The 19419-nt window shown below is 37.6% G+C and overlaps 1 long non-coding RNA gene across 1 annotated transcript in view; it reads right to left on the bottom strand.

The window, feature by feature from the left end:
* LOC123281450 (uncharacterized) overlaps positions 1-19419 on the bottom strand; it is a 264300-nt gene that overhangs the window by 124394 nt on the left and 120487 nt on the right. Inside the window, exon 3 of the long non-coding RNA XR_011498909.1 lies at positions 2361-2501. This is a non-coding gene — a long non-coding RNA (uncharacterized lncRNA). The remainder of the gene's footprint in view (positions 1-2360; positions 2502-19419) is intronic.

Raw genomic sequence — 19419 nt, 5'->3', positions numbered from 1 at the left:
ATGCAGATGTTATTCAAATACTAGCTTTTAATCAGGGCTTCACTGACCACACACTTTAATTTCACACACCCTGCCATAACCCTACCCATTCCATTCTTGACCTATTTTCCCCCTCACAGTTAGTATTCTATACATTTCACTTATTTATCTTGTGCACATTAGTCTCCCTCCTCCAGGCTGACAGTTCCACGCAGGCAGGATTCATTTCTGCTTCCCACACTGGCTTAAGTCCTCTTCCTAAAGCAGTGCCTGGTAAGTGGCAGGTGTGCAATCAATAACTTTGAATGGATAAATGAATTAATTAACCAGGAGAAAAACAATCCTAATTGTGCAGGATTGTAATAGGATTTACAATAATTGCACTAGCTAACACATATCTATTGTCTACTATACGCACTTTTAATATGGTGGCCTTTAATTTCCCTAACTCCATGAGTTAGGTATTATCTTTAAGCATGTTTTACAAATAAGGAAACTAAAGGTTAAACAACTTCCTAAAGGCTGCACGTCTTAGAGAGGTGGATTGTGAACCCACCTGATAAGGTTCTAGAGTCTAGGTTCTTCACCAATATGCTATATGATATGATACTTAACTTTGTATTTCTCCATGTAGATAATCAATTGTCCAGAACCACTTATTGCATAGACCATCTTATCCACATTGATCTGAGCCACCACTGTTTTCTAACAGTAGGGATCTATTCCTGGCCTCCCTACTCTGTTTCACTGGTCAGTTTGTCTTGCTCACTGGGAATCTCAAGGTCTTAAGTCCTGGTATCTGGTAGAGTAAATTTCTAACCTTATTTTCTTCTAAGATATCTTTGGTATTATTGACCCTTTAGTTTCTAACTTAGATTTTAAGATCAAATTGTTGACATAAGCTAAATAAAGAAAAATTTTAAAAATCCTGATGCGGGGTCGGTGAGCCGAGGAGTAGAAAGAAAGATTTCTTAGACTCATAAGATCTGGCAGTAGTGCTCTTTTATTTAGAGAATAGTATAGAATAGCATGTGGACAGGACCCATGGGCAGTCAGAGCTTCTGCTGCCGCTTCTGCTGCCCCCGCTGGCATGGGGACAGGACCCAGGGGCAGGCAGAGCCGCTGCTGCTGCCCCTGCTGGCATGGGGACAGGACCCATGGGCAGGCAGAGCTGGTGCGTGGGGACAAGACCCACGGGCAGTCAGAGCTCCTGCTGCTGCCCCGAGTTGACGGTTAGGGCTAATTTTATAAGGCATGGGTACATGAGTCATCTCTTCACAAGACAAAGGAAAGAACATGAAAAAAAAGTTAAAATGGTATCAGTGCAGGTGGGGTCTGGTCATTGGGTGATCCCATGACTTTTAGACAAGAATCAAATCGGATTAAGTAAAGGTTAGAAAGGTTAGAAGCCACCACCCTAAATCAGTTACATGAGATTGCCAGACAGCAACCAACTTAAGTTCTTGCCTTCCCCATTAACAGTTTCTAGGGATAAGGTCATCTCTCTTCTTCTTCCTGGCACAGAGAGGGAGGCACCTTTTACAGATAGAGATTTACCTTACAAATGTAAACGTGTCCCAACAAGGGCAAGTTCCATTCCCCAGAGCCTCCTTCCCTGTCCCTGTTATCAAAAGCAATCAGCCCCAAACAATCCCGATGCCAAAGAGACATAACCTGGGGTGGCCAATTTCAGGTCCCTACAAGGTCATCCCCTCTTCCTTCACAAATGTAAATGTCTCTCAAAAGGGCAAGCAAAATTCCAGTCCTCGGAGCCTGCTTCTCATGTGCAGTTTTAAAAGTAACCAGCCTAAAATCCTCATCAATCCTTGTTGAGATTTATAATAACATTGAATGTATATATTAAGTTAAAGATTTTCATCATTTTGTATTTCATTTTGACTCTTTCCATCAAAAAATAAAGAATATCTCTTCTTTTCTCTGGTCTTATTTTAATGGTCTTCAATAGAAAATACATAAACACAAATGCATATACACACACACCTATATATTATGTGAATATCTGAGTGTGTGCGTGTGTTTATTACTATATACTTGAGGGTCTTGTTGATATTGCAAATTAAATCACTTTAAAATTAGTTGTAATTGGCTTCAGTGGGATATAGAATGTTGTGTTGCTTTTTTTCTTTTTTTCCCTCTTTGACCTCATGTACTAAGTTCTGAACGAATCGTACTCCTCAGTTCACAGTACATTATCATTTATCCATTCCAGATGCCTCTCTAATGTAATTTATTTCCTTTTTTCCTCATTCTCTATTGTAATTCCTCTCTTTCTCCCCATAGGTGACAGTATTATGAAGGTTCTCTAGAGAAACAGAACCAACAGGAGATACATACATATATTATAAGGAATTTGCTCTTACAGTTATGGAGGCTGAGTCATTCCATGATCTGCCACCCGTAAGCTGGAGACGCATGAGAGCTGCTGGTGTAATTCAGTCTGAGTCAAAAGGTAGGAGAACCAACGGAGCTGATGATGTGGATTACAATCCAAGTCTGAAGACCTAAGAACCAGGAGCACCGAGAAGATCAATACCCCAGCTCGAGCAACCAGGCAGGAAGAATTCAAATCGAATTTCCCTTTCCTCCACCTTCTGCTGCATTCAGGCCATCAACAGACTGGAAGATGGCCACCCACATTGGGGAAGGCAATATACTTTGCTGAGCCCACCAATTCAAATGCTAATCTCATTCAGAAACACCCTTACAGACACACCCAGGTATAATGTTTAGTCTGGGTAATTCGTGGTCAGTCAGCTTTACACACAAACTTAACCATCACAACTGCTGTGTACATGGGAGGACATTTGAAGTTTGTTCTCCACCCTCCCGGTGATAGTGACATTGCTCCCCAGAAGCATAAATGATTCTGCCATGACCAGTCTGGTGGTGTCTCTTACAGATTACTGCAAGAAGTTCTTTGGGATATTGATCTAAGAACAAATCATATAACAAGCATGACAGAAAGGCGCACAGCATACTCCCAGCAGTCATATGGAGGGATCAGCATTCCCAAATCCTCTCCAACATTTGACATTATCTAGCTTTGTGGTTTTTGCCAGTTAAGTAAGTATAGGATGATAGCACTTTTGTTGTTTTATTTTGCTTTTATCTCATAATAAATGGTTTTCAGTTTTATTAATGAGTTTGTATATTTTTGGATTTAAGCTTCTGTAAATTACTTGTTGATATCCTTTTCCCAATTTTCTTCTATTGTGCTATTTTCCTCTTCTTGTTCATTTGCAGATCATTTTACAAGTGCTGCTTTATACATGTGTTAGCTATTTATCAATTTTAGACAATAAAAATATCATTTATTATTGCATCTCCATTATTGTATAACATTATTGCACACAGTCAGTTAACTCAAAGGAGGAACAGTCAGTGATATTTTTGGCTGTTTTCCATTTGCCATAAACCGTAATACATATTCAGTATCTACACTTCCGTTCATAAGTTGAGATGAATCATTCTCTCACCCAGATACATAAAATTGAGAATTATCTAACACATTTAAAAAATCTGTTTCTTCTTGGTTTTCAGAAATAATGATCAATTTATCACAGAAAGTCTTAGAAAATGACATAATATTCCTGTCTAGCAGTGTGACATTGGGTGCTTTTCTGATTCTCAGGTCTCTGATCTGCAAAATGAAAATAATATTCACCTCAAAGGGTTTTGGAGATATTGAAATCATATAATAATATGTGAACTGCCTATCTTTGTGCTGAACACAAAATAACTAATGAAAAATGTTGCATCCAATTTCCCCTTCGATGTATTTAATAGGCAAACACTCACCCTCTAGCTTACATTACAGGTGTCTGAATTTAACCATAAAATAAGATAAAGGGTTTCCTTAACATTCCTATTTTCTAAGTGAGAATGGAATGTGATAATAGGGTTTTTTTGGACAATATAAAAGGATCTGTAGCAAGATCCAGGGAGATTTCTTATTCAATTATTTAAGTTTTACTTGATTTCTTGGAATCTCAGCTTTAGGATCTTAGAGAAAGTTCTTCCCTCACCTGACCACCTCTACTGTATCATCACATAAATCTCAGTGACAGTGGAAAATTCATCGTAAGCAAGGTGAGAAATTTAGCCAGCATATTCTCCAAGAAAGACATGTACTCAAAATCCTTCAACAGGTTGGCAGAGTATCCAATAATGCACACCTAAAGGAACTTTCAGCCATCATTTTCAATTATTAGTGGAAGACTGTCTACGTAAAACATACTATTATTTTTATTACCTAGATTTTATGCTTGTTTCTTTTTTTCAGTGATTAATTGCCTATTCCTGTGGGGCCCAGTTATGGATAATGATTGAGAATTATGCTTGGGTTTAGTTCCTGGCTCTATTTTGCTAACTTTGTGACTAAGGCAAATTATTTTGCTTCTCTAGTAACTCCTAGAGCTTTGTGAATCAAGTGAAACAATGCAGTTTGCTTTGCTCAGAGCAAACATTGCTTAGCAATATAACTGCATAGCTCTGGACTCATGTAGAATATATTTGAAATGCCTACTATGAGAAAATTTACACACTCATGGAAACTCTTTTAAGGAGGTGTTAATTTAAAAAATCATTTTAGAGCTCAGGAATCTGACACAGAAATTAAGTAACAGGTCCAAGATGACATGAGGAGCTAGAACTTATATGTAGTTACCTTGGGTTAATATTCAGCTTTACACTTACCCTGTTAGTGTTGGTCACCAAGTAACCTCTCAGAGAGAGCCTAATCTCTGTTGATTCCTTGAGCAATAAATATTCTGACTGCATACACCCAAAATCCTCTTGGTGTGATTCTACTTGACTCAGGACTTCTGGAGTGACCTACAGTACCTGCCTCGTCTTACACATCCGTGCTTCATTGGAATGTCTGCAGTCTTTCCCGATTCCATATGGGGTACAGCAGGACAGAGATAATGCTTACCCCAAGCTTTATCCCAGGCTCACTATACCAAGAACTTTTCTTTTTAAGAGACTATTATTTTAGAGCAGTTTCACCTCTCAATGGTAAAACTGAGAGGAAAGTACAGAGATTTCCCATATACTCTCTGCTCCCACACATGCATAACCTCCTCCATTATCAGCATCCCTCACCAGATAGTACATTTGTTACAACTGATGAACCTATATTGATACACCAATATCACCCAGAGTGAAGAATTTACATTAGGGTTCAGTCTTGGTTTTGCATATTCTATGGGTTTGGACAAAGGATATATCCATCATCACAGTATCCTACAGGATAGTTTCACTGCCCGAAAAATCCCTTGTGCTCCAGCCCCTACATCCCTCCATCCCCAATCTCTGACAACTACTTATTACTGTCTGCATAGTTTTGCCTTTTCCAGAATGTCATATCGTTGGAATTATACTGTGTGCAGACTTTTCAGATTGCCTTCTTTAACTTAGTAAATGCATTTATGGTTCCTGCATGTCTATGCATGGCTTCACAGCTCATTTCTTTTTAGCTCTGAATACTATGCCATTGCCTGGATGGACTACAGTTTGTTTTCCATTCATCTGCTGAAGGACATCTTGATGGTTTCCATGTTTTGGAAATTATGAATAAAGCTTCTGTAAACATTCGTGTGTGAGTTTTTGTATAGACATAAGTTTTCAATTCTTTTAGGTAAATACCAAGGCATATGATTGCTGGATCAAATGGTAAGAAAGAGTATGTTTAGTTTTACAAGAAACTGCCAAACTGCATTCCAAAGTGGCTGTCCTATTTTGCGTTCCCACCAGCAATGAGTGAGAGTTCCTGTTGCTCTGCATCCTCACCAGCACTTGGTGCTGTCAGTGTTCGGGATTTGGGCCATTCTAACAGACATACGATGGTTTCTCATGGTTTTCCTGGGACCCTATTTAGGCTTTGCTTGCAGCCTCATGTCTTCTGACATCTCTGGGCTGGAGTGGACACTCATCTCTTGTTCACATACACTCCCATTCTTCAGATGATGGGCAGCTCTCCCAAGAACTCTCTCACACTTGCTGCCACAAAAGAAGCACCAGGTCAGGAGTGTGAATATCAACTCAGGAGAGGCTGCCTGAAAAGACTCCAGCCAGCCCTCGCATGCATGGCCAGTCCCTACTAAGGATACTCTTTGGCGCCTCAGGTTTGTATGGTGGGTGCATCTTTTACAAAGAACAGGGCGTAACATAAAAGATCACATAGCTGTCCCTCACCTTTCCATTATCATCTTCGTATATATTGGGAAGGGAACAGGAATGGTGGCTAGTTCTGTCACCTCTTAGCTGTTCCTCCAGGTTTTTGTTTTAGAGACTGCAGGTTTTTTTTTTTTTTCTATGTAAAATGAATGTTTTAGGGCCAGCCCAGTGGCCTAGCAGTTAAGTTTGCATGCTCCCCTTTGGCGGCCTGGGGGTCACCGGTTCAGATCTCGGGCACAGACCTACACACTGCTTATCAAGCCATGCTGTGGCAGGCATCCCACATATAAAATAGAGGAAAATGGGCACAACTGTTAGCTCAGGGCCAATCTTCCTCAGCAAAAAGAGGAGGATTGGTGATGGATGTTAGCTCAGGGTTAATCCTCCTAAAAAAAAGAGAAAGAAAATGAGTGTTTTAAGGTCTTGCTGTTTTTAGTTTTGGGTGTTAGACTCAACACAAGAAAAACAGAAAAATCCCATTTAACATTCTTACATAAATTTACATAGGTTTGTACATATGTGTTTGTATATATATACACATATGTATATGTGAGTTACATCCACGTATCTACATGTATATGTGAGATACATATGTATTTGTGAGTTAGATATACAAATATACCAAAGTCTATTATATATATATATATTACTTCTTCTCTCCAGCCCCTAGCCTAGGGCTCAACATATTTTGGCTTTATTCATTCATTACATTAGGAAATGTAAACAAACATATTTTGAGTATCTACTATGTATCTAGCTGTGTCATATTTTTCATCTCGTTTAGTCCTTATGTAAACCCCAAGAGATATGAATTACTACTTCAACGCATGTGCATGAAATAAGGGAGATGAAATTTTCCTTTCATGAATTGTCCTTTATTTATCACTCTTCTCAACCCTATCAGGTTACAGAGAATAAAATGAAGCTCAAGGAGATTAAGGAAGTTCCCCACGTCAACACTGCCTGAACCGTAATGGGAACTGATGAAGAAACAGGACAACGAGTGTGAGAAATAACCCTCATGACTGAAAAATCAGCTTATAAATGAAAAGCCTCCCTTTCTGCTCTCCTTTATTTATCACTTATTTCAAGTGGCCAATAATAAACAGCGGAAATTGGCTGCTGCTATCAACCTCACAGCGCTCCTGCAGAATTCGGGCTGTCCCTCGGTCCCCTGAACAGCCTACCTGGGCGAGCTCTGGTGGCTTATCAAAATTCCACCCACCAGCTGCTAAAGAAACAACAGTATGCAAGTGGCAGTTTGTGCCATCAGGTTCATCAGAGTGATTCTGGAACTCTAATCATCATAGGCGAATGGTGGAAGGCACGCTTTTGTCCTTAAAAGCAAAGTCCTTTCTTCCTTATCAGAGCAGACAGGCGCTGGTTGTCTTACACGAGGCATCTGTGATAATTCCTTCACCTTTGTATTGTTGGGCCTTTGAAAATATTCATCTATGCCAAGAGGTGCTTGGGACTCATTGCTCTGGCATCTTGAGGATTGTGTCAACATCAGAAAATAAGAAAATATGAGCAAATGATTATTGATACATTAATGGCTGTGCTCAACTGCTAAAAAACAGCTTCTAGCCACAGTCTGATCCATAACTGCCGTTCATTGCTTGTGAAGGCCTGAAGCATTTACAATAAGACTGTACCATTTGTTTAATCTTCCTTTATTGAAAGCCTTCTGGTTTAAGTATGTATGTGTGTATGAGTTTACACGCACAGATATACATGTATGCACAGACACATGCATGCGCACACACACACACACACACACACACACACACATATATATATGCACACACTTTTTTGTAAAAGGCATAACCAAGGAAGGTCAGGTTCAACAAATGAAGTTTGGTCAACATTACGTTTTTAGTGTACAACCTTATATCCACAAAGACTATTTTTGCCTCTATTTAGGGGGAAATATTATTTAAAGTCTATTTTAAAAAGTAGATAGACAAATAAATATGTATGTATATATATATAATATGTATAGTACGATATACTAGGCTATTGTTAAGTAGAAAAGGAAGGAAAACTTATTACTCAGGGTCCTATGAGGAAACAGAAGGGATCCCCAATTAGGATTTTAAGGAGAACTTTGAAGTGGCTGTTCTTGGAGGTGGGTGCAGAGAAGGGAATCATGGTGCACTGATGAGGCTCTCAAGGACCAGCAGCAGTGGAAAGACATTGCTACTCTTACGTTGGAAGGGTAAGTAGACTGGACAGTTGTAGTGGGGACCAAGGTCAGCTGGAACGCTGGAAGAGTGAAGGCAATAACTTAGGAAAGAGACAGGAAAAGAATGTCCTAAACTTTCCTTTTACTAACCCTCTGACCCCCTGGTATTGCTTCCCATTGGCTGAAGTGAACTGAATATTGGAGGACAAAGGATCCCAAGTGAGGCAGAGCATATAAACTAGCACTATTCCCTGAACTAGGGCACAGGGTAGGGTAGAAAAGGGCAAAAGAAGATAGGAATGGGCAACTGAGGAATAACCAGATCAGTTACCACCTGCCAGGCGCTTTATCCAATAACCCATGTGAGCCTTTTTCTCCCAAGTCACATGGCAATATTAATATATGTTTCATAGGGTTTAACTTCAAAACAGGTTTAATTATGGTAAGCCAAGTTTTCCAAAGTCACAGAAAAAGTAAATTAAAAAATGAGAATTTGAAACCAATGCCTACGTGAAATCCCATTTCCCTCCTTTTTGAACAGGAATGCCAATAGTTGTTATTCCGTATTTGCCTCATCAGTGAATATTTGGTGTCTGAGGAGAAGAGCAAAAAGAACTGTACAACAGGATCTGTTCTTAAGGAACCTCCTCCTGGGGAACTTGTCTACCCAGATCTGATGCAGATGAAAATATCATGGACTTTGATCCGATGCTGTAAATGGGATGAAACTACTGAGGGTCTTGGGAAGGAGTGATTTTGCATGTGGGAGGGACAGGAATCACTGGAAGACAGAGGATGGGTGGGCGTCAAGCCCCTAACATGCCCCCTATGATGACTGCCGCCTGGCTTTGACATCCTTTTATAGTCTCTCCTACAATGTACCAAGGATGGTCTGTGCGGTCAACAGAATATGGCAGAAGTGGCAGCATGACATTGCTGAGATTATGTTACCAAAAAATAAGGCTCCTGTCAGGCTTTCTCTCTCATTTGAATCATTAGCTTTGGGGAAAGCCAGCTGCCATGTCATGAGCCTTCCTACGAAGAGGCCCATGAAGTTTATGATCAACAGCTGTGCGTGTAGGCTTGGGAAAGGACGCTAGCACCAGCCAAGTCTTAGACTACTGCAGATCAGCTAACTCCTTGAATGCAGCCTCATGAGGGACTCTGATCCAGAATCACACAGCTAAGCCACTCTCAGATTTCTGGCCACAGATAATGTGAGATAATGTTTCTTGTCTCAAGCTGCTGTGTTTGGGGGTTACTTTTTATGCAGCAATTGATAACTAACATACTAACAAACATACATACATGAGTGCCTAGATAAAGGTAAGGTAATGTAATGGAAATTTCAGCTGCCATTCAGCACAGAAGATTCAGAACCTGCTATTTAAATTTTAACTGCAAGCCAAAATAAAATCTCAGTACTTTTAAGAAACACAAGACATAATTAAAAGTTTTATAAAATGAAGAATACAATCCAAAATTATACAACATAGGAAGAAATAGGAAAATCTGATCCGTATTCAGACTGATCCCAAGAGAGTTCAGATATTATAAGAAGCAGAGAAGGATTTTTAAGGAATTATTATTATAGTCATAAATGTAAAGAAAAACATGCTCACAATGAATAAAAAATAAGAATTTTCAGCAGTTAAATAGAAACTATAAGGAACAATAAAATGGAAACTCTAGAATAAAAATGAATTCAGAATAAAAAATTACAGCATATAAGCTTAATAGCAAATTGGACAGTGCAGAAGAGTGGATACCTTTGAAGACAGCTTAACAAAAATATCCAATTTGAAAAATATAAAGAAAAACAATTTTAAAACATAGAGCCTTAAGGACATCTGCAACAGCATCTAAAGGTCTGACATAACAACTGGGGCCACAGAAGGAGAGGAAAATGGAAACGCGCATAAAAATATTGAAGGAATAACGCCTAAATATTAGCCAAATTTGGGGAATGATACAAAGTTTAAAGTTCGAGAAGAAAAGTAAACCATAAGCAGGATAAATAGAAATAAAATCTGACTCAGGCATATCTTGGTCAACCTGCTGAAAACTAACCCATAAAAAAATCATGAATTATGACATAAACAAACAACATGTTACACAGAGGGGAACAATTTGAATGAGCGCTGAACTCTCACTAGAAACAATAAAACAGTAACTTTAAAGTTCTGAAAGAAAAACAAAACAAAAGCTTCCCATACAGAATTCTATTTACATGGAAAATATTATTCCAGAATGCAGGTAAAATACAGCATTTTCAGTAAATGAAAACAGAGAATTCATTGCCACCAGCCTTTCGATGTAAGAAACACTAAAGGATTCCTTCTGGCTGAAGAGAAAGGGTGTCAGAGGGACTGGGATTTTTAGGCAGAAGTTAAGAGCAGTGGGTATAGTAAATACAAAGGCAAATATATAAGATCATTTTTTCTCTTAAGTTCATTAATATACAAATAATTCTTTAAAACAAACATTCTAACACTGCAGTACAGGTATTATAATATATGTAGAGACATACATATCTACCATAGCTTCAAAGATGCAGCGGGGTATACATCAACCTATACTGTTGAAGATTTTCCTACTTTATGTGTGGCGTTAAATATTAGCTTTAAGTAGTCTGTGAAAGGTTGTGAATGTGTATTGTAATCTCTGGAGTAATTACCAAAAACACGCAAAAAGTTATGGTTAAAATCAAATTAGTTAATAGATAAAATTAAATGGATATCTAAAAAAAATTCAAATAACACAAAAGAAGGAAAGCAGAAAGAGAAATGCAAATGAAAAGAGAGGGACAACAATGTGTCTGATGATAGCATTTCAACCTGCTACCTCTCCTTCTGTCCCCACCTATGTGATTGGCCCATTGGGCTCCCCATCAGTTGAATGGCAGCTATCTATAAGGATTGCTTGGGTGCAATGGTCCTGGCTGGAAACTGTTGGCAAACTCAACAAGGTAATTGAAGAAATTCTAAGAGATTTAGGAAGAGATGGACAGGGTTGAGATGAAGCATTCGGGGGCTCAAAATAGCAGAAATCTGTTATTCCTCTAGGCCTGGGGGTCAAAAAAGAGAATTCATACCAGAACCTAGTGAGAGTTGGACCTATAGCAGAGGGGTTGCCCAGCAGAGAGAAGGATTCAGAAACTACAGAATTGAGTTCAGCATCGAGGAAATAAACACCCCCACCTCTCTATTCTCTTGCCTTGCACTCTACTGCTTCCTACCCACTGGTTAAATAGAAGCCAGAGGGCAAGGGAATTGGGGTTGAGGCAATCTGTAGGGGGAGATTCCCAGGGCAATGAGCAGGGCAGAGGAAGTGTAAGAGCAGACGTCAAGGGGAAAATAGAATATACTTCTATGCTGCTGGGCTGACTCCCATTTTCTCATTTGGATTCGTAGTGCAAGGCTATTGAGAGGGAATCTGATCGAGAGATGGACTTCCAATTGTTTGATGTACAGATGTAGTCGGTTTTTCTAGTCCTGGGAGGCCCTTAATTGCTGGACACTTAAATATATTATACTGAAAGCAGAGATGGAACAGAATACAGCTCTATTAAAGAATTTTCTCTGCCTAAATTCTACAAACTTTGATAATATTTGCCCTAACTTTAATTTTCTTTCAGTTCCCTGCTGAAATCATCAAAGAGCAATCCATATACATCAATGTTCTACATTTTTCTAATTTCTTTCCCAAAGCCGATAGCTTGGACAGCAAGGAAACCGCCTTGGAATTTATTGTGGCTAGCAATTTTGCCAAAAGTTTTACCTAGAATTTAGTCTCAACATTATCATGCACATTCTGATTTCTTCCCTTTTTAATTACTTCAGTAATTACCCTACCAGACAGTAAGCTAGCCCCAGTACTAAAGGCTAATCAATACAATGTAATTTCATGGTTACGGAGGATCAATTGAGCTGATGTATTTGACACAAGTATACAAGTGAAAATGGGTATATAGATAGATCTATAATCTCTTTTGACAAAATGTTGAGGAAATACGAATCCTTTACATAATGTAAGGAAAGTTCTGTCCTCTGAACACAAAGAAGTAAGCGCACATAATTTCTGAAGAACGATGAGAAAGATGTTTATTTCCACTATACAACCTGACTCCAATGGAGCCTTTATAAGGATCAATGCGATGATATTTAATGTTATTTAGATTTAAGGAGTAACAAAATTGGGAGAGAGAAAATCCAGGGAGGTTTCTGTGAGTAGATGAGTTTGGAGTTTATTTTTGAAGCTAATGTCTTTAATTTTAAATCACCTTATGGGCACATAGAAATCAGGTCCAAATCTGAAGGAATCTAAGATAAGAATTGACCACCAAATCACTGTAAATCTATCCATTTCTAAACAAACTACTGAACAGCATTACCATCCTGGAACAGACTTTCCTAAAGCTTAGTATATTTTTAAAAAATGAATGCTCTCTAACATATTACATATTTTCTTATATTTTTTCTATACACATTTTACAATTTGGCATACTTTATATAAAATTCAGGTACATTAGCCATTTTTTTCTAACTTGACTATAAGATCATTGAGAACGGAGGCTATGAACTTTGGGGTGCTCTATTTTTCCTTCCATAAATAGAATAAAATCGAATAGTCATAAGAGGCTTACACAGTTTTTTCATCATGCAAAATAACTTGACGGCATATTTTCAGCAGATGTATATCTGGCCCCTGTATGTGCCATGCATTGTGCTAGGCACTGCATTGTATAAATGAGCTAGAGATGGTCTCTGCATATTGGCCCCTAGGTTATTTATTTCTCCACAGCAGGCTAAGACCCATTAGCTCAAACCTGCTCACATCAAACTTACATCTTTACAAACCCAATTTTGTTAAACATAGCCCAGATAAGCAGGTATGTAGTCATTTAGAGCTCACGACTTTGCATCCCTCACAAAACTGCACCCGACATCTGCCAGGCATGGATAAGATAAACTCTGGCTGCGCAGACCTGAATCTACTGCTGCCCCTCACAGCTCTGACGGAGACTGTCATGATGCTGAGTGACATCAACCAGACACATAAGCCCCTCTCCAATCCCCTTTCTCCAGCAGCTCCCGTGCCCGCCTCCCCTTCTGGAGGGTGGCCTCTGAGCCACACCTTAGCCTGTGGACAGTCTCCTGCTGTGAGGGACTTTCCCCCTCATGCAGACCTGTCCAAGCTGCATTCCATCAAGCTCATGTGTGCTACCACCACCTAATGGTCACAGCATTTTTCTTGATAACCGGGAAATCCTTGAACCCCCTACACACTGGTGATAGAGAGGAAAATATTGTAGGACCCTTGCCCTTAAGTATCACATAGCCTGGTGAGAAAGCAGGAGTGATGGGCATTTAAACGTGACTTTGAGAAGAAGTCAAGAAAAAGAAAAGGCACTTCACTTACTTAACTAATTTGAATTATATTAGAAGATAGCTCTTTCCGATTCACTTTAACTTGTCCATGTGATAACACTGGAACCCATCTCCCACCTGTCAAGTAGCACTCCAAAAACCTCCATCTTTTCATATCAGATCAAATACATTCAGGGTACTAGGCTGATTGGATCAGTAATAACAATTCCAAAGTATAGAGTCAGAGGTTAGGACTGTAGACAATAACACTTAAATATATTCTCAAAATTGTTTAAGTTTGAACAAGATAGATTCCTAATTTCACGATAAGCTGAGTTGATGAAATTTAGAGAACTGCATAGATTACATTTTCCTGTGTAGATTATCATATTTAATTTCATATTAAAAATCCCCTATTTAAAAATATATTTGGATTTAATCTTTACTAGTTGCTATCTTAAAAAAAACTCATGAGGTAGACTAAAAATTATCTTAATTTTTCTATTTACAAAGAATATGTGTTAATTTAACTTTCACTTTATTGGATTCATTTGTCGTGAAAATGAAATTCTAACATATTTTTCTTTTGGGAGAAGTGGCTGTAATTATAAGCAGCTAGATTACAAGTGGTTAATGTTATATTACTTTACATGAACAGCATTTTTCAACATATGTATCTGAGGAGCACTTTTCTAACATATTAAAATAGAACATACTTTACCACCATGTGAAATTTATGATATTTGTACATTTTTTAAGAAGTCCACAACTAACGTAACCTTTCATAAGTGCTAATTCCACTCTTTGTTGATGTGAGTGTATCAATTATATAGACAGCCATAAGCAGACTCTTCCTCCCCCATATTCTTCACCTGAAGCTTTAAGAAGAGGCTCATTACATCAAGGTCTTGCAGCCAATGCCAGTTCTTTACCATTTTGTGTATCTTGATTACAGCAGCTCAGAAAATTATAGTAAGTGGTTCTTCTAAATCCTTATATCCCCAAGAGTGGCGATACAATTCTTTGTATTCTATAGAATATCATTGTGCAGTGTTAACATTCAGGAAGGATTTTCATTCAAAAGGATTTTCCCATACTACTCATTATTAATTAGGATCTCATAAAAAGTTTAAATACATCATGAAGAGTCCTCAGATCTCCATGAAATTTGAATAAACATATCAGAATTAGGACATAAATGTCTCAGAATTAAGATATAAAGGAAGAAATATATATGGCATAAATAATACTGTGGAGCTAGTTGATAAAAGTGCTTTTTACTAAAATCAGTGTATTTTCACCTAAAATATATTGTTTAGTAGCAAATATTTATTGAGCCTAATTTGTAAAATTCTTAAATATTAAATTACTCAAATATAATGAAACAAACAATTCAAAAGAGAGAAATATAGATAAACTATTGTTTAAATACAGAGTATGTCACAAACAAATGAAAGCAGTATTAACTTCAAAAATAATGTCACTTTAAAATTCACATTTGTAATTTTAGATTCACTCCCTAATTTGAATTTTGATCAAACAAAATTTGACATTTCTCTGATTAAAGCAATGATGAGAACACTAGGCATCCTGAATATTTATCAAATGCCTACCAACAACTATAACCCAAAGTAGCGAACTGAGTCCAAAACCAATGGCTACTGAAGACCCAGGGAGCACTAGAGGTGGGCAAGAGAGCTTCCAGTGGGGGAGCAAAGGAAGGTGCCATGGAATGGTTGGTATTAGTGCTCTACCTTGGCAAATAGATGAGACCTGGTTATTTGGATTTGATAGAATGGATTAGGAGTTGATATGAAAGATTAAAGTCACAGAGGTAGAAGGTGAGACAATTCCTGGATGAAGCTAGAAAAACTTGAACCAGCTTTGGGGGTCCTAAAAGCCAGTATAAGGAGTATGGACTTCAATAGGAAATGGAAGCTTTTTTATCAAAGGCGACATATCTACATAATGCTTTAAATGATTAAAGAAGCAGAGGTAGTGATAACAGATACTCATTGGAAAGAGAACGGAGGCTGTGAGGTGAGTTAGTACTGTTCCATAACAATCTAGTTGATCAAAAATTTATCTGGAAATGGGGTGGAGGCAGTGGGAGTGGAATAAAAGGAGCAATGTATTCAATGTGGCTAGCAGTAACTGTGGCTGTAAGTAACAGGGAGAAGAGAATTACCAGAGGACTGGCGAGAAATTACACGACACAGACCCATGTAGGTCAACTTCATTACTGTAGGCATTGCCGTTTTTTAAAACTTAAATTAGAAAGTTGTTTTCCAACATGTGTACTTTAGAAAGTTAATTGCCAGACATACATAGAATTAAAGAAGGGCTTAATTCAATGAGATCAGCTGTGGGTCTTGTGTAATATTTGAAGTCACAAGTAATAAAAGCCTGAACTATTTTCTTGGTTTAGAGAAGAGAAATGTCAGTGATACCCCTGAGGGAGATATTGATATATTGAGGGAGACTCTGATTACGGATATGGCAAGAGAGAAAAATAATGTTGGGCCATAATGAATGTATGACCCTGTAATAGACATAACATGTGTCTAATGCTTCTGTTGTGAGTGACAAATACTTCTTTGTCTCTGATTCAGAAGTCTCATGCCTTCAGCTAAGTTCCATGAAATCCAGGCAGGCTAAATTGTTTACTTGTGAGAATGGTAAAACATCAGACTCTTCATAGTTCTTGACTCCCAAAGTTGCAGAGATCTTGGTTTACTTAGATATCCATCATTAAAAATACTTATAGGTCATCTTAAGATCTTGGTTCTTCGGGCAATGCATGGACAATACAAATGGCTCTCTGCCTTTCATGAGCCTAAGTGTACTGGGGAGACATTCTTCTTAACACAGCAAAAGGTGTCAGGTAATATACAAACATACATAAGTGCATACTATATTGTGTCATTCCATGATATGTGATTCTGCCTATGAATCTTGGAGTGATGTGCAATCTAGAATTAAACCTAAGTCATGAGACACTTTGAATGGGTTAAAGGTGGGTAAACGAGCCTTTGGGGAAGGCTGAATACATATGCGAGAAGATAAGAGAAGGAAGATATCAAAGAAATAGAATGACTCAAGGAAACACCTGGGTATTAGAATGAAGTTGGTGTGTGTACAGGATGTGGAGGAGACTATGGGACTAAAGTACAGAGCACTTTTGGGGAAACTGACAAATAGGAAAGAGATATAGCTCAATGCAAGATTGCAAGTTATTTAAAGAAGACCTTTGATCCAATTAAAAACATTGTGCTTTGAAATACTATTGTGAAAAAAAAACTAGGAGGATTGAGATGTAGTCAGATTGTTGTTGTCTAAATATACAACCTAATATCATTAATTGTGGTCTATCATATCCCATGTTACTCTTGAAGAACCAAGTAGTACAGACATCCTCCGTCAATCCTTCAATCTATCTATGTAGAATTAGAGAACTTTTGTCATATTATAATTAATTCTTTACCTTGTCTGTCCAGAGATACAAGACTCACTGGCTGGGACATTCTTCTATTTCTCTTTGGATACTTATAAAAGTCATGATTCTTGCTGACACATTCTTAACGTTCCATAGATTCTTATATTAATAGATAAATAAATATATATATTTGATCCTTAGTATGCCTCTTTAAAATGTTTGTGTAAGATAGGGGCCAGCCCTGTGGCAAAATGGTTAAGTGTGGCATGCCGCACTTGGGCAGCCATGGTTCACAGGTTCGGATCCCAGGCACAGACCTATACCACTCCTCAACCACACTGTGGCAGCAACCCACATATAAAGTAGAGGAAGATTAGCACAGATATTAGCACAGGGCTAATCTCCCTCAGCAAAGAAACAAAAAAAGAATGTGTAAGATTAATCTCTCCCCAGCTTCCCTGAATTTTAGCAAAACAGGCAAAATTATTCTCAGGTTAGAACTCATTTGAAGCTTCACTAAAAGTCATATAGTTCTATAGCTGAATGCTGATTTATTCTCCTCCCTAAATATTTCACATTTTTTAAGCATGTTTACACAAACATTTTATACCAACCAGCTTGACTAAATTGGAAAAAACAGAGAAAATCTGTATATAAATTCAGTACTCATGTGCCCCAATGCTTTTGAAAAGATCAATGATAAGCAGAACAACACAATCAACCGAAATTCACAATGCACTGTTGATGGGAAATCTGTACATAAGAAGAAAATCAATATAGCTGATCAGGCACTGAAAATGATTACTGGACAAGATTATCAGGAATGTTTATAAATCCAGCAGCAGCCTAAGGAAAACAATGACAGAGACAACAGCCATTTTGTATATTGGAAATAATAGTAAAAATTGAAAGAACAGGAGACAACTGTGAAATTGGGCATTCTGTCTTAAAGGATAAAACCACAGAAGAATTCAGAATTGATCTTAAAACAGAATTTATGAAGGAAATAAAGCAGGGATTGCTTAAAAGCATTTGGGATCTTCGTAGCAGAAAATGTGTCTTTTTGAAAGTTTGAAAAGAATTAGGTAGGAACAGTTTAACATTTAATGTCTTTTGATCAACCATGTCTTATGGATTATTCTTTAATCAGGGTTTATATTTAATAATTTTACAGCTTGATAGAGTGCGTAAATAGATAGAAATTAGAATAGAAATTTGCTGTGCTCTTTTTCTGCTTTGAGTTTTCATGTCTTTCTTTTACTCTATGACTGCATTCCATTCCAAAATACATGAAATACTACTGTCAAGTTTTATGGGAAATATGATTATATGATGGTAAATCACTGAATAAATTACAGTCTATATTTTTATTGCTTTATCCTTTATAGAGCTCAATAAACTAATTCTAGTGATCAAGATATGAAAAAGCATTAACTTATGCTAGATAAAATAAGTCAAGGATTCATGTTTAACCTCAAGAGTAATTACAAAAAGTCCCATGAAAGAGTGCATATGTATACAAAGAGAGAGAGGGGCCAGCCTGGTGGTGCAGTGGTCAAGTGCACACGTTCCACTTCAGCGGCCCAGGGTTCACCGGTTCAGATCCTGAGCACGGACATGGCACCACTTGGCAAGCCATGCTGTGGTAGGCATCCCACATATAAAGTAAAGGAAGACGGGCATGGATTTTAGGTCATGGCCAGTCTTCCTCAGCACGAAGAGGAGGATTGGCAGCAGATGTTAGCTCAGGGCTAATCTTCCTCAAAAAAAAAAAGAAAAAAGAGAGAGAAAATATTTGACAAACACAGAAGGAGCCAATAATGCAAAGAAAAGAGAAATGTTAGAACAAACAGACAACATTTTGATGATGTATTTAAACCCAAATATAAATAATTACATTAAAAGTAAATGAACTCAATTCAACAATTAAATGGTAAAGACTTTAATAGTGATTTAATTTAAAAAAAATATGTTCTACTTTCTGCCACTTAAAAGTGACACATCTTAAATAAAGGGATATAGAAATGTTACGAGTAAAAGAAAATGCAAAAAAGAAATTCATTGTAACTTCCACTTAAAATACTAAATATTTCTATATTTGTGTGCAACTGTGATATAATAATATAATATATATAGCAAAAAATGACAAATTAAAAAGAAAAAAGACAAAGAGAATAGGAGAGATTAAACATTCCTCTCTTTGTAATGAATAGAAAAAATGGGGAGAAAATAAGCAGATAGAAGATTTTAAT

This window comes from Equus asinus, chromosome 27 (assembly GCF_041296235.1).
Source record: "Equus asinus isolate D_3611 breed Donkey chromosome 27, EquAss-T2T_v2, whole genome shotgun sequence".
Lineage (NCBI taxonomy): Eukaryota > Metazoa > Chordata > Mammalia > Perissodactyla > Equidae > Equus > Equus asinus.
The sequence above is the reverse complement of the archived record's forward strand: the minus strand, read 5'-3'. Positions and strand labels throughout refer to the sequence as shown.